This window comes from Triturus cristatus, chromosome 7 (assembly GCF_964204655.1).
Source record: "Triturus cristatus chromosome 7, aTriCri1.1, whole genome shotgun sequence".
NCBI lineage: Eukaryota > Metazoa > Chordata > Amphibia > Caudata > Salamandridae > Triturus > Triturus cristatus.
Window position 1 is genome coordinate 1,573,619,894 of NC_140590.1, and position 12,404 is coordinate 1,573,632,297.

The window sequence follows — 12,404 nt, forward strand, 5'->3', positions numbered from 1 at the left end:
AGCTGACCTAAAGGTGGTGAGTGTTTACCAAACCATTGTTAATATGTATAAAAATGAAACAATAGTGAAGTAATACTACTTCAAAATGCACTACAAAATTAGCTTTTTTTCTTGCTGCACAATTTAAGACACTGCCTCACAATTTGGTCCTCTCCTGCCGCATAATTCCAGTGGCCCTGGCTAGGCATTTTTTGTGAAACAGGAATTAGGGCTGGGAGATGCTTTAATCCCACCACCTGGTTCTGTTTCCGGCCTCAAGGGGGCCAGATCTGCTTAAAGTGTGCCTTGATACTAAACCCTGGCCCCCCTTGATCTCCCAGAGATTATTTTGCTTCCACTGCCACCTGTTAGTCGCAAATTTCGTTTAATTAATCACTTTCTATTCTGGGCCAATCCGTCTGCAAGATAGTGACGTCAGAACGGGAGGGTGGAAGTGCACGGCGCGATCGGTGGAATGTCGCATCCCCACTGCCATCCGAAAGCCTTCCCAGGTCGTGTATTCGTATCCTGGGCTCCTCCGGCGCAGCAAGGGTTAACCGGCTAGCGTTGGGTCAGGTTCAGTGAGTCCTGCTGCGGAGTCAATCTTCACCGCCTCTTCACTGCCTTCCTTCCCTCTCAGCAGCAGTAGTCCCAGCTCTTCCCCTGCTTGGAGCACAGACAGCAGACACCTACAGACACCTGGGGAACAGACGGATGAAGAAAACCACTCCCTTCCCCCTCCGTTAACCCCCTTCCATTTACTATCTACATTTGTGGTGTGAAAAACACAGCCCACAAAAGAACATAAGTGCAGCTTTTTCACTCAAGCTAAAGGCGATATGTAACCCTCTCCGGCGCTCTGTGTGGAGGAAGAGGTGCCTTGACTGCGGGTCGAGACTTTTTTTGTTTAGTGCGAGTTTTCCTGGTGACCTGGGCAGCTGCGAGGGCAGACGCGCCGCGCTCGACTAGCACAGACAACGTGGAGCGCTTTCCTCAGGGCAGTGGTGAGTACAGATTTATGGCGCATGTGGCAACATTTTACAATTCACGTAAGCGGGTGCTGCCTGTTTGTATTTTCAACTGAAAGTGCGTACAAGAGTTTTAAAGAACGCGCTAGTTGATGGGGTGAGTTTGGGGGCACGTATGTTTTTTTTTATCTCTGTACTTTTGCGTTCCCTACTTGTGCAATAGCCCGGCGTGTTTACAAATCCGTTTCTCCCCTAAATGGCACGCGGAGGCACCATCTGTTTTGAATGTTGGTCTGTGGTGACCCTGTGTTCCTGCTTGGCTACCCACCAACCCCCTTTCGGAGACAAGCAGAGAATGGCATCATTTTTAGTAAACCACTCTCAGTGGTTGGCGGTCCGTGCACAAAAAGTTGATAGAGCACGTGAATGAGTGATATGATGACGTAGAAGGGATTCATGACAGGAAGGAAACGTGTTTAAGTGTTGGTTTTTGCCACTATTAATGAGCTGTTTTGCAAGCTTGGAAGAATATTTAATGTTCAGGTTTGAACTGGGAGACACTACTGGGGTAGTTCACTAGCACGTAGGTGGCAATGAATGCTTTAGGTGTTATTGTTAAATGCAGGTGCACGCCATGAACTCTTTGGTTGTGGTGCGCCTCAGGTGTCGCCCTCCACCCGTAACAGTTTCGCAAAAAGTTGTGAGTGGAATTCCATTTTTCAAAACTGAATGTGTGCACAACGCGTCTGTAATAATAAAAAAAAAAAACACGCATCGCAATCATCATTACACTACTTACAAGAGGAATGAACCATTTATGACATCATGACAGAACGCCACCCAAAATACACACAAGATGCAGAAGGAAACTAGTTAAGCAGAACACGTAATTTGTATACAACAATTCAGTTCAAAGGGAGTGCGCGTTTTGGTAAAAGTCTGTAAAAAAGCTGACTGTCACACAATGGCTACATTATTTCAGCATTAACCAAAGGTAAAATTTTACAGACTGGCCCAATAAAAGACAATTAGACATGTTGTTCACTTTGGAGATACATTATTTTATAAAAGATGGCAATTTACAGATAAACGGCAAGTAGTGCGGGGGGAGAAGGGTGGACAGATTGTGCGCGGCTCTGTTCGGCCTCACTCACTGTTTTTTATTGCTTTCGGCTAGTATATACACGTGTTGTTTTGCAAGTGTTTGTTATTTCAAATAGCCAATGAGTGCAGTGCATTTAATCCGGCTCCTGGTATATCAGTGATTGGCTCAGCTGGGGTTTCTACTGAAAACCGATAAACCCAAACACCTCGAAATGTGTGTTGAGCGAAAAAGGGGTCGATTCGTTTGTACTCAATTGCTGCTTGTTATTGTTAATGTGACGTACACTCGCTGCCTCTGCACATGTACACAAGGCACCGATTGTGCGCCTCTTTATGTATATAACATTTATAACTCCATTAATTCGCATTCAATCAATAATCAGAATACCTTTTTAGATTGTTTTATATATTTTAGGGTTTTGGTAAAGCGCCACAGACTGCTGCCAGCCGCCTCGGGGCGCTTTGCGAGGAGGCAGGTGCAAAGTTGATTGCACTGACTAGACAGTGAGCCCGGATTGGATGTTTGAGCCAGTCTGTGCCACGGGCACAGATGAACTTCCCTACAATGCTGATTTTAGTTAGCCAGTCAACAGTCTATTTACAGCTTTATATAGTTCTATTTACATATCGATAATTACGTGGGGTTAGATAAAGGAGTCCTATCCTTTGTTACGAGGTAGACAGGACAGAGCTATTAAAATGTGTTCTAGTGTCTATAAAAAGAAATTAGACATGATAATGTTACCATCGCAATATAGAAGTCATCTGAAAATGTCAATGTGCTTGTAAAGAGCAGATGGCCGCCGCAATTGTGTGATAACTAGATTTAAAAAACAAAAAGTTTATTGAGATTACAGGAGCTCAGCCAGTGGTGTTTATATGTTTAGACCAGCGAATGGGCTGTTAATTAGATAGGAGCCCCCGAGGGGTCCAAGAATACCTACTGAGGTGCAACTGCCACCCATAGTCGTAGACTGCAACTCTACCATGAGTGCTGCAAACTATATCTGATTTAAAGCACACTACTGACGGTTTATGTCTCTAGAAGCTCATGCAGATGTTTCAGGTTTCTTGCATAACTTTGATACAATGGACTGCTGTCCCAAAGAAGATTTTCGAAGAGGCCATTTTTATTGTTGCCTAAGATCTCAAAAGGACGTTCTGGGCATAATTTGGGTAAAACTGGCCCGTTGAGGCCCGACTGCAGAGAGGCAAATCAGTAGGACTGGTCAACTCTTTTGCAATATACGTATTCATAGTTTAAAGTGGAGGGAGAGAAACGAATTTGCCTAGACTCACACGCTTGTTGCTTAAGTGCCAAAGCCGGGATTGGAACACATTTCCGCATCCCGAAGCTTAAATTCAATCCGTTATGTAAATAGTTAGGTTTTGCACTTCCACTAATTTACACCAAATCGTCTAAATTCTATTTTTTTAAAGCCACATCTACACCGGCCTCATTAGTTCGAGCACAGTGGTTGATGATGCACAAAATAATCAGAAAACTGGATGAAGAGTTTTCTCCTTTATTATAAACAATATTTGTGTTGAGCCACCTGTAATCATCCGAGTTACGTCGTCTGGACTAGAAAGCCCCGTTATGCCATACTAATGGTAGTTTGGGCGAAACACACGTGCTAATTAACAATAATACACCATGTTTAGCTTTTTCATAATTTTTTGGGACTGCACATTTAAAGCGGGGATTAGTAAATATAGACTTTAAATGCAGTGTATACACGCCTTTTAAATCACAGCCAAATTCTGGCACAATTAGATTCTTCAAACACTTATGTGTTTGCTACTTTCTAACACCATCTTATCTACTTTACCTACAAACCTCACAACATGTAAAGCAGTTCGTCTTCGGTACTAGTCGTGCATAACGCGTCTTACTCTTTCCATACTATAACTTCCCTTCACTTGTCGTTAAGCCATCTTCCGGTTACGCGTGGTGAGTACGTACACGGAGCGTGCGTACGTATTACGCGCGCGCGTAGGCCCGTGTACGCGTGTGCGTAAACCTAATTTGGTTAGTTCTGAAATACTACGAGCTAGCTGCAGCCCTTTTACGTTGCACCGTAAATCTATCGTACTCTAGCTATAGCAGTAAAAATGATGACCAATGATATCTCTATTTACTCCTTTAAGTGGAACTCATGTGGCAGCTCCACAGACCTTACATCAAATGCGGAAAACCTTGCCTTGAGTATAACTGGCAGTGAAATAAAAACAAAATTAAACGCTTGTTAATTCCAATTTACATTTTTGTTTTAAAACACTGATGTTAGAAATTCTACGTTCTGATTTATTTTCAGTATAGCATGCTACATACATTTAAATGTTCTACTGTTGAAGCAAGAGGCCAGGCCTGCCAAACGCCGCTTCGCGTAATTTTAAAGCAATTAGATCGCAATGAAACAATATACATAATTTTCAAGCTGACGGCAATTATTTGCCGGGTGTGTGAATCAGGAAGTAGCTTTGATATATTATTGCTTTACACCCTTGTTGACACATAGTATGATTACTGTGAGCAGCCTGTTTTATTGCAAAGTATATAGAAACGGGGACAGACTCTTAATCTAATTATGACAAAAATGTTAGAGAATTAAAACTACTCTGCTTCAAATTTTCATCACAAACCATTGAAAGACTTAGCACGCCAAATGTTGCTATCCATTGCTTATAGTCACAATAATGTCCTCTAGTTTAAGTATAAAATGTAATTTTGCAATCATTTATGGACTCTGTCATGTTGTCATGGCAGGTTTCTGTGACAACATAAAGGTCGGCTAAAGAACAGCAAATGAGTTGAAAGCAGTTTGATGCTGAGAAAAAAAGACTTCTAAGCTTCTGTGTTGTCAAACTTAAAATCGCGGATTTGGTAAAACAAACGTATCCGCGCTTAACCCGAAGACGAGTTTTCCTGGGAGCTTAGCAAACAGTGCACTGTTGACAAAAGGGGACCCCTGCCCTAAATAGAGCTGGCATCTCTTTGTGCGCTGCATTACGGCCTGCAGGCCCCAATTAAAAATCAATTGAGGGGCTGCGGATCCTTCAGCACAGACAATGCCTTGCAGCTTTGTTTGCAGATCTTAACTCGTCAGAAGGTGTTTAACCAGCACCATGTTTTAATCAGGTGAAGATAAACCCTAATTAGGTGTGGCATAATTGCACTGGCATTGTAGTGAGAATGGCGTGCCACCAAGAAGTGGAGGGAGGTGCTGACACCTACTGAAGGGATTACTACCAACCTAACAACCTCCTATAGGAAGCCTTAGGTACCTAATGCACAGTTGGAGGAATATAAAAAATAAAACACTTTAGGAGGAACTGTCTGATTGGCTGTTAGGAAGGAACTTTTATATGCAACTTTGATATGAAACTGCAAAATCTGACAAAGAAAAGTAGGTTGTGCTCAGCTGATGGAAAAGGTCATTTAAAAAAAAAATACTTTGTTCATCTGTACAGCCGAATAACTTATTCTTTTGAGGAATGATTTCTTGGATTACTTCGTAGCATGGAGAGACACCACTGCGCTCTTCGGGTAAGTCTATTAGTGTAAAGAGTCTGAAGAGGTTCGCAATCAGGGTAAGACCTCTTGCTCACTTTAAGAGCAGAGAAAACAAAGTGTCAGTCATCTTTTCCCTCACTCAGTTAACCCTTTAGTATGCCCCCCTCATTGGTGGAAATTACAATTGAATCCAGTTGTATTTTGGAATTGGTTTCCAAAATTGCTAATTGTATTTATAGGGTGTGTTGCTTTTATTTTTTTATTATTATTTAATGAGTAGAATTCACCATGTTTCCCCCCTGGCTATATGTGGTCAGTTTCCATGTATAGATGTCAGGATGACTACATGCCGCAAATGGATCCAATCAAAGCCATTTCATGACTGGTCAACACCACAAACAATGCCAAAGTCACAAAAGCAGCAGGACTGATTGGAAATTGAGCACTTGGAATTGGAAGGTTGAAAGGAATGGAGGGTGCTGTATGCTTCCACCATTAGCCCGGATGTTACTGCCTCCAACTTCATTATTATCCAATATCTCGTGTAGCACATTCATCTAGACCTAGGTTTTGAGCAGATTATTACTAGTTTATAAGGATTTAGAAAGTTTCCATGCTGGCTGTGACATTGAAAGGCCTGTAGTGTGTGAGGATAATCAACCATTTTCAGCTGCAACAATATTGTTCCTCAAGTCCTACTGGCCTTTGAGGCTAACCACTGGTGATGTCCGGAAGTGGTCTGATTTTACACTATAGAACTCTGCTTTCCAATCAATAACAGTTCGCAATCTGGGTCTCGTATATTTGGTTTACGCATGATAAGCTTACTGCTGGCTGAAAGCTAAAGACATGTAAACGTTCCTCATACAACAGGAGCGAGTGGTCACCTTGGCATCTATACAGATGTTGGCTGAAAGGAAGCAGCCATCATGTTCATCTGCTACTTGAATTCATCTAGTTACCTCTCATAACTACTGCTAAAAACATGTCTACATAACCACTGTTGGCCAGTAATTCTACCAGAGAGATGGGTGGGAGGGGGGCACAGGCACACATACACATTGCTCACACCCATGCACTCACACAGCACACACCCATTCGCAACCCTCACTAACAAATACACATACATGTACCATGTACCAAACATAAAAAACCCACAAAACTTTCCTTACATGCAGATCTCCTAGAGGAAAGCCTCGGAGGTCCTAGAAGGGTTGGGACTGCTGCTGTCCCCATTGGTCTTAGGGCAGCCAACGAGGTAAGGCAACAGTCCCCACCTCGTCACAGAGTGGCATGAGGTCAGTGAGACTGCTGTACCAACCCACTCTGTGGCGAGGTGTCACTGATTTACACTCAGCCCAGGGCACTTCAGGGCTTAAACCTGAAGTGCCCAGGTCCAAGGCAATGGGTGACACTACCCCTCATCACGAGGGGGAGGGCCTTGAGGCACTTTTGCCAGGCTGAGGAGGTCACGCCCACAGGGCTGTGAAATCCCCAGCCTGGCAAAGTTCAACTCAGGCAGCCGGGAGTGTGCACATTTTGTGTATATACAGCTCCTGGCTGCCTGACCCGAAAAAGAAGAGTGTCTGCCAGGCTGACACACACTCTTCATTACACAAAAAAGGTGGGGGGCGTGGCTCCTTAGCCCCTACAGATGTGCCACTGCAGTACATTATTTCCAAGTTGCACCATGTCAAATGTGACACACCACCAGCCAATACCAGCCTTTCACACCTACATTACATGCCAGCAGGTGTGCTTAAAACTGTAAAAGTGCAAGTTTCTGCATGTAAAGTGCCTGTGTGCGTTATGCATAAGTTATCATTTGCCATCTTTGAGCCAAAATCACAATATACTTCTGAAGGAAAACATAGTTATCTAATTTGCAAACTCTTACTGTTTAACAAAATGAAATATAAGGAGCTCTGGGACTTAGTACACACACTTTGTACTGGTGCAAAAACTAAGGCCAATCGGCGTCCAACGATTTAGCACCTTGTCTAATGCAGAAAGGAGCAAACACAAGTTGCCCCAGTCCATATAACAGAAACTTTGTTTTTTTTTAGCAACATAGAAATGGTTTGTGAGACCTTTGCTTAACATACTTAACACACCTTTTAACTTATACATAATTTGGCATGGGTAGCAAACAAACTGTTGCAAAGAAATATTAGTCCATACCTAAAGTAATCGTGCAAAGTGATCTTGCACTATTTTTGCTACTTACTAATAATGCCTAACTAAATTAGTCACATCGTTGACGTTTGGAAAGTGGAGAGTTGTTTTGTTATTATTTGCTGTAAAAATATAGCACAAATAGTGTGGAATGTGTGAGATCTGCATTTTACATTGGTACAAAATACTGTTTGGGTGAGCCTCTATTGCAGAAGCAGTATAAAGGTGCAAATGTACATGAACAGCTTTTTTCATTGGTGCAGAGTTTGTGCAATTAGAGAAGTATTCACTCTGACAGCACCCGCCTCATTCTGAGAGGTGCTGGTACAGAAAATTAAAGTATTGTGAACTTGCTAAACAGTGTGAAGACTGTGAAGTAACCAGAGCCCTCGCATTTCATGCTCTGCAATTACGGCTAGAGAACTGGCATAAAAACCGAAAAAAACCTGCTTTGGGGAGTGTTTTTTGGACTGCCATGTTTGACATCTTTTGAATTACTGAATTACCTGAGTTGTCAGCAAACATACAATTACTTAAATCATGTACTTTATTTGCCGTAGGCTTGTGGCTTTACAAAAACAAAGTAGGCATAACATTCCTGGTAACCTGTTAACACCTTAAAAACACCCTGGCCCTAATTTGCTAACGTTTTGCACAACCTTTCATAGGACACAACTAAGCGCAACACAATTCAAAACATAGCGTTAATTTGATAACAGTTTATTAAGGCCCACGTTGCAGCACTAAATTGTGTTGAATCACACGAACACCTGTGCAAACTTTAATAAAGAAGGGCCCCTGAGCGCAACATAACGTGTAATATATGGATGCCCCACCAGAACAGGTAGAGCCACCTCGTTTTTCTTATCCATGCTGCTGTCTGTAGGTTTAAAATTCGATTTGTTTTCTGACTCTGTCTTTTCTCTTACACAATGAATACTTTACTGTCTCTGACCAGGATTTCAAAAATCGGATGCCTTGTTTGCCTTGTTTGCTTCCACTGTTATATTTCTTTTCAACTTTTTTTGCTTACAAATCTTCTCTCATGATTCTTTGTTTGGAACTAAAGAAACGTCACAGCAGTTTAGCCAGTAGCAGTCATTTTGCTATGACTGACTGCATTTTTGCTTCTAGTAATATCCGCCTCTAATCCGTACAGTGGTGATGTTCCACAGTTCACAAGATAGACCCATACTGTAAAACTGCATATTCATGTGGAAAACACTGCCACTCAAGGTTAGGTACCTCAGAAGGATGAATGGCTTAGGCTGCATTAATAATGTCGGGAAACCTGTTATTTAATAGCAACATGTCAGTCTCAGCTGTGTGTTTTACCCTTTGAGCTGTCTTAAAGTTAAAACAAAAGTTGATCAGGCCCCGTTTATTTGGTATTTTGTGTTTGATAATCAAATGCAATAAAATGAATGAGGAAACATTAAAAGAACAAGACAAAATGAACTTGATGCGGCAGAGGCCGCGTACAAATACATATTTAAAGTGTTGTGGTATGTTTTACTATGTTGTGCTATGGAATGTATGTTAAATTGGTTATTTGTTTAGCATTATATGCCACCATAGGGTCACCTCAAAGTCCAGGAATAGGAGATAAGAAATGTAAAATACTTTTTGTGTAAGGTCTTATCAGCCCAGTGCATTGATATGCCATATCACGCAGGCTGTGGATGCATACATGTGACACTCAACTATTAGTTGCATAGCTAATACTGGTGATATTGTCCAATCAAATGGGCCCAATATTCTTTTTTGCCCTCACTATATATGTATTTTGGTACATTGGGATTATGTTTGGATACTCCTGAATGCAGTATCTAAGACTGTGTCTGCTTATCACACTTTGATGAACAATGTACTCTGTTTCTTGCAACTATCTGTATTTTCAGAGTTCTCCAGTTGTGTACTTAATTTCTACTTAGTTACATTATTTTAAAGTGCATTCAAACAGCCAGTGGCATGAGTGTGCTGTGATACACAATCCATTCTATAAGCACTATGCTCTGTAATGACCAGGTGACTTGCTAGCCAATTGCAGCCTCATATGTGAGGTAGCTCCAGTCTATTGGTCCCCTTAATGGTTGCTCACCGGGCAATCGGTTCCCTTTGTTACCTGAGCAGGTCAGTCCTCGTGCTGTTAACAAACCCCCTTACAAATGGTTTTAGCTGTCAGATCGGAATTCCATTTCTAGTGAAATATAAACAGTTGTCAGGTGTCAGAATCTGCTGCTGATATATATATATATATATATATATATATATATATATATATATATATGTATATATATATATATATATATATATAGAGAGAGAGAGAGAGAGAGAGAGAGGCTTAGGTGTATAGATATGTGTATATAGAAGTCGTTTGAAAATAAAGGACTATTTGCAACTACATGGGAGCGTCTGAGCATAACTTTAAAGCTATATGGTACAAGTGTGCTATAGCTATATAAATAAATAGATACACATTAAGTATGTACAAAGTTGAGCAACATAATTTCCACCCACTTTGTGAAATAGTTATTGTAAAATTAAATTAAATTACATTTTGCTAAGGAAGAAAGTTAAAAGAAATAATCACAAATTTGCTGCAAAAATCTTTTACAGAAAAATCAAAAAATGTTTTTGCAATAAATGTTACAGTTCAGTGCTCAGTGATGTTGTAGAAAAACCACAAACTTCACACAAGTTTGCCACTGGGTTGTAATCTTTCTACATCCATGGGAGTAACTGTACATAGAATATGTAGGTATAGACATTATGCGCACAGTCGTAGTACTTTAATTTAAAGCACTCTGTAGCATTGTTGGATTAGTTCACTCTGTATAACTACTGAAACCTATATATAACCTACTGGTGGTCGTCAGTAGGTAGTTATAGTTTATTTTGCTAAGTATTGTTAATTTGCAGTGAAAAACGAAGACCATTTTGTTGTTCAATGTCAATCTGTCTAAAATTGGGAAACCTTACACTCATCCGCACAAGGCATATGCTATGTTTCAAAACTATAGCGATGCCCATTTTACTTTCAAATGCTTCCAACATCAATTTTCCTGATGGAAGGCGTTTGACTAAAACTGCACCTCTCAACCTTTCAAATCTCCAAGGCCGGTGAGGAGTAGATCGGAAGGCTGAGTCTCCTGAACTTGATGGTAATGACAATTTCTAGGAGGGGGCGAGAAAGGCTTAGAGGGTGGTGGCCCCATTGAAGTCTATATATGTTTGTAGGCACTTATATATATATATATATATATAAGGCCCTCCGGGGCTGAAACGCGTAATGGCTGCTACATCGCTGTACTGAGGGGAAAATAAACGCACTTTATCGCTTATTTGATTTGGTCTACGCTCCTTTTTGTTGGAAGGATTGAAAAAGCTTACGAGGAGTTCGTGGATATATAAATATATATATATATATATCCATAGAGTAAACATAGCAAAAGGCAGCGGAGAGCTGTAAACGGCCGAATCTATGCATAAAGTCAGTGGGTGATAGGCGAGGAGGCGTGGTTGGTCACCAGTGGTTAATGCAGTGTGTTTTTGAGTACTCGGGTGTCTTCAATTCTTTCCTAAATTGGAGCAGCGTTGGGGTGGTCCTCATGGGCATGTAGATGTTGGGAGGCATTTCGCTTGTTTGGAGGGTGAAGATGAGTCCTTAGAGGGTGACCGCCTCCAGGTGAGGGTGAGTTGAGATGTGTGGTAGACGGAAAGGTTGGATCATCACGACTGATAGCTGGTTGTTCCCCAGGCTGAAAACCCACTCTTGAGGTCTCAAGGGAAACCACACAATATTTCACTGTTATGAAATGTGTGCGCCATTCCTCACAGTTAAACACACGTGCTTTAGGTGGGAGGAAAGCCCCCTCCCTCCATATTTTGCTGAAATAAAATTAAAAGCAGCTCGGGAGCCTCGCTCCCCCTCCACCTCACATGGCCGGCGGCCCCTGTCAGTCAGGGAATGTCAACAGAGCATCGCGGCAGGGGAGCAGCACAGAGCTGGGGGCGCAGAGGGCAGAGGCTGAGGGAAGCGATAACATTTATTTTTTGGTTCACGTCTTACATTTTGAATCCGGGTTTCAACAAACAGGAGGGGCCCGTGCCCCCTACCCAGTGCCTACTACCCACACGAGTGCTCAACTCGGGCATTCTTTGTAAGGAGGTTTCATCTTCAAAACTGCGCGGAAATACTTCTAAGAACATTCCTTAAAAAAGGGGGCGGGGTGCCAGGGGGCGTGGACACATTTTATGTCTCAAAGTCACCTTTCGAGTATTAAAACAATGAAAGTGTGCGTCTGCGTACATTCTTACTTTAAAGAGCGGGAAAGACAGTTGAGTCGCGCAAACCACTGCATAGTCTGGCTCTCGACTGATGTCCTCTCAGTAATCGTGTATCGCCATCCAACTCTCTCTCTCTCTCTCCCTCCCTGTTTCCCCTTCTCTTTCTCTCTTCCCCAGCTCTCCCTCTTCCCCATCTTCCCCCTCTCGCTGTCTTCCCCAATTCTCTCTCACTCTCTCACTGTCTCTCACACACGCTCGCACAACGTTTTCCTCTGTAGCTGTCTTTTTTCCCCTCTGTCTCTTTTTCTCCTATTTCAGGTTTTACTCTGTCTATTTCATTTTATATTACACCCCCTTTCTTCATCCTATTC

General features: G+C 42.0%; 1 protein-coding gene across 1 annotated transcript in view; it reads left to right on the plus strand.

Moving 5' to 3' along the window:
- Positions 1-439: 439 nt before the first annotated feature.
- EYA2 (EYA transcriptional coactivator and phosphatase 2) overlaps positions 440-12,404 on the plus strand; it is a 310,430-nt gene continuing 298,465 nt past the window's right edge. The window contains exon 1 of the mRNA XM_085619407.1: positions 440-983. The gene's annotated coding sequence lies outside the window, so the exon portion shown is untranslated. The remainder of the gene's footprint in view (positions 984-12,404) is intronic.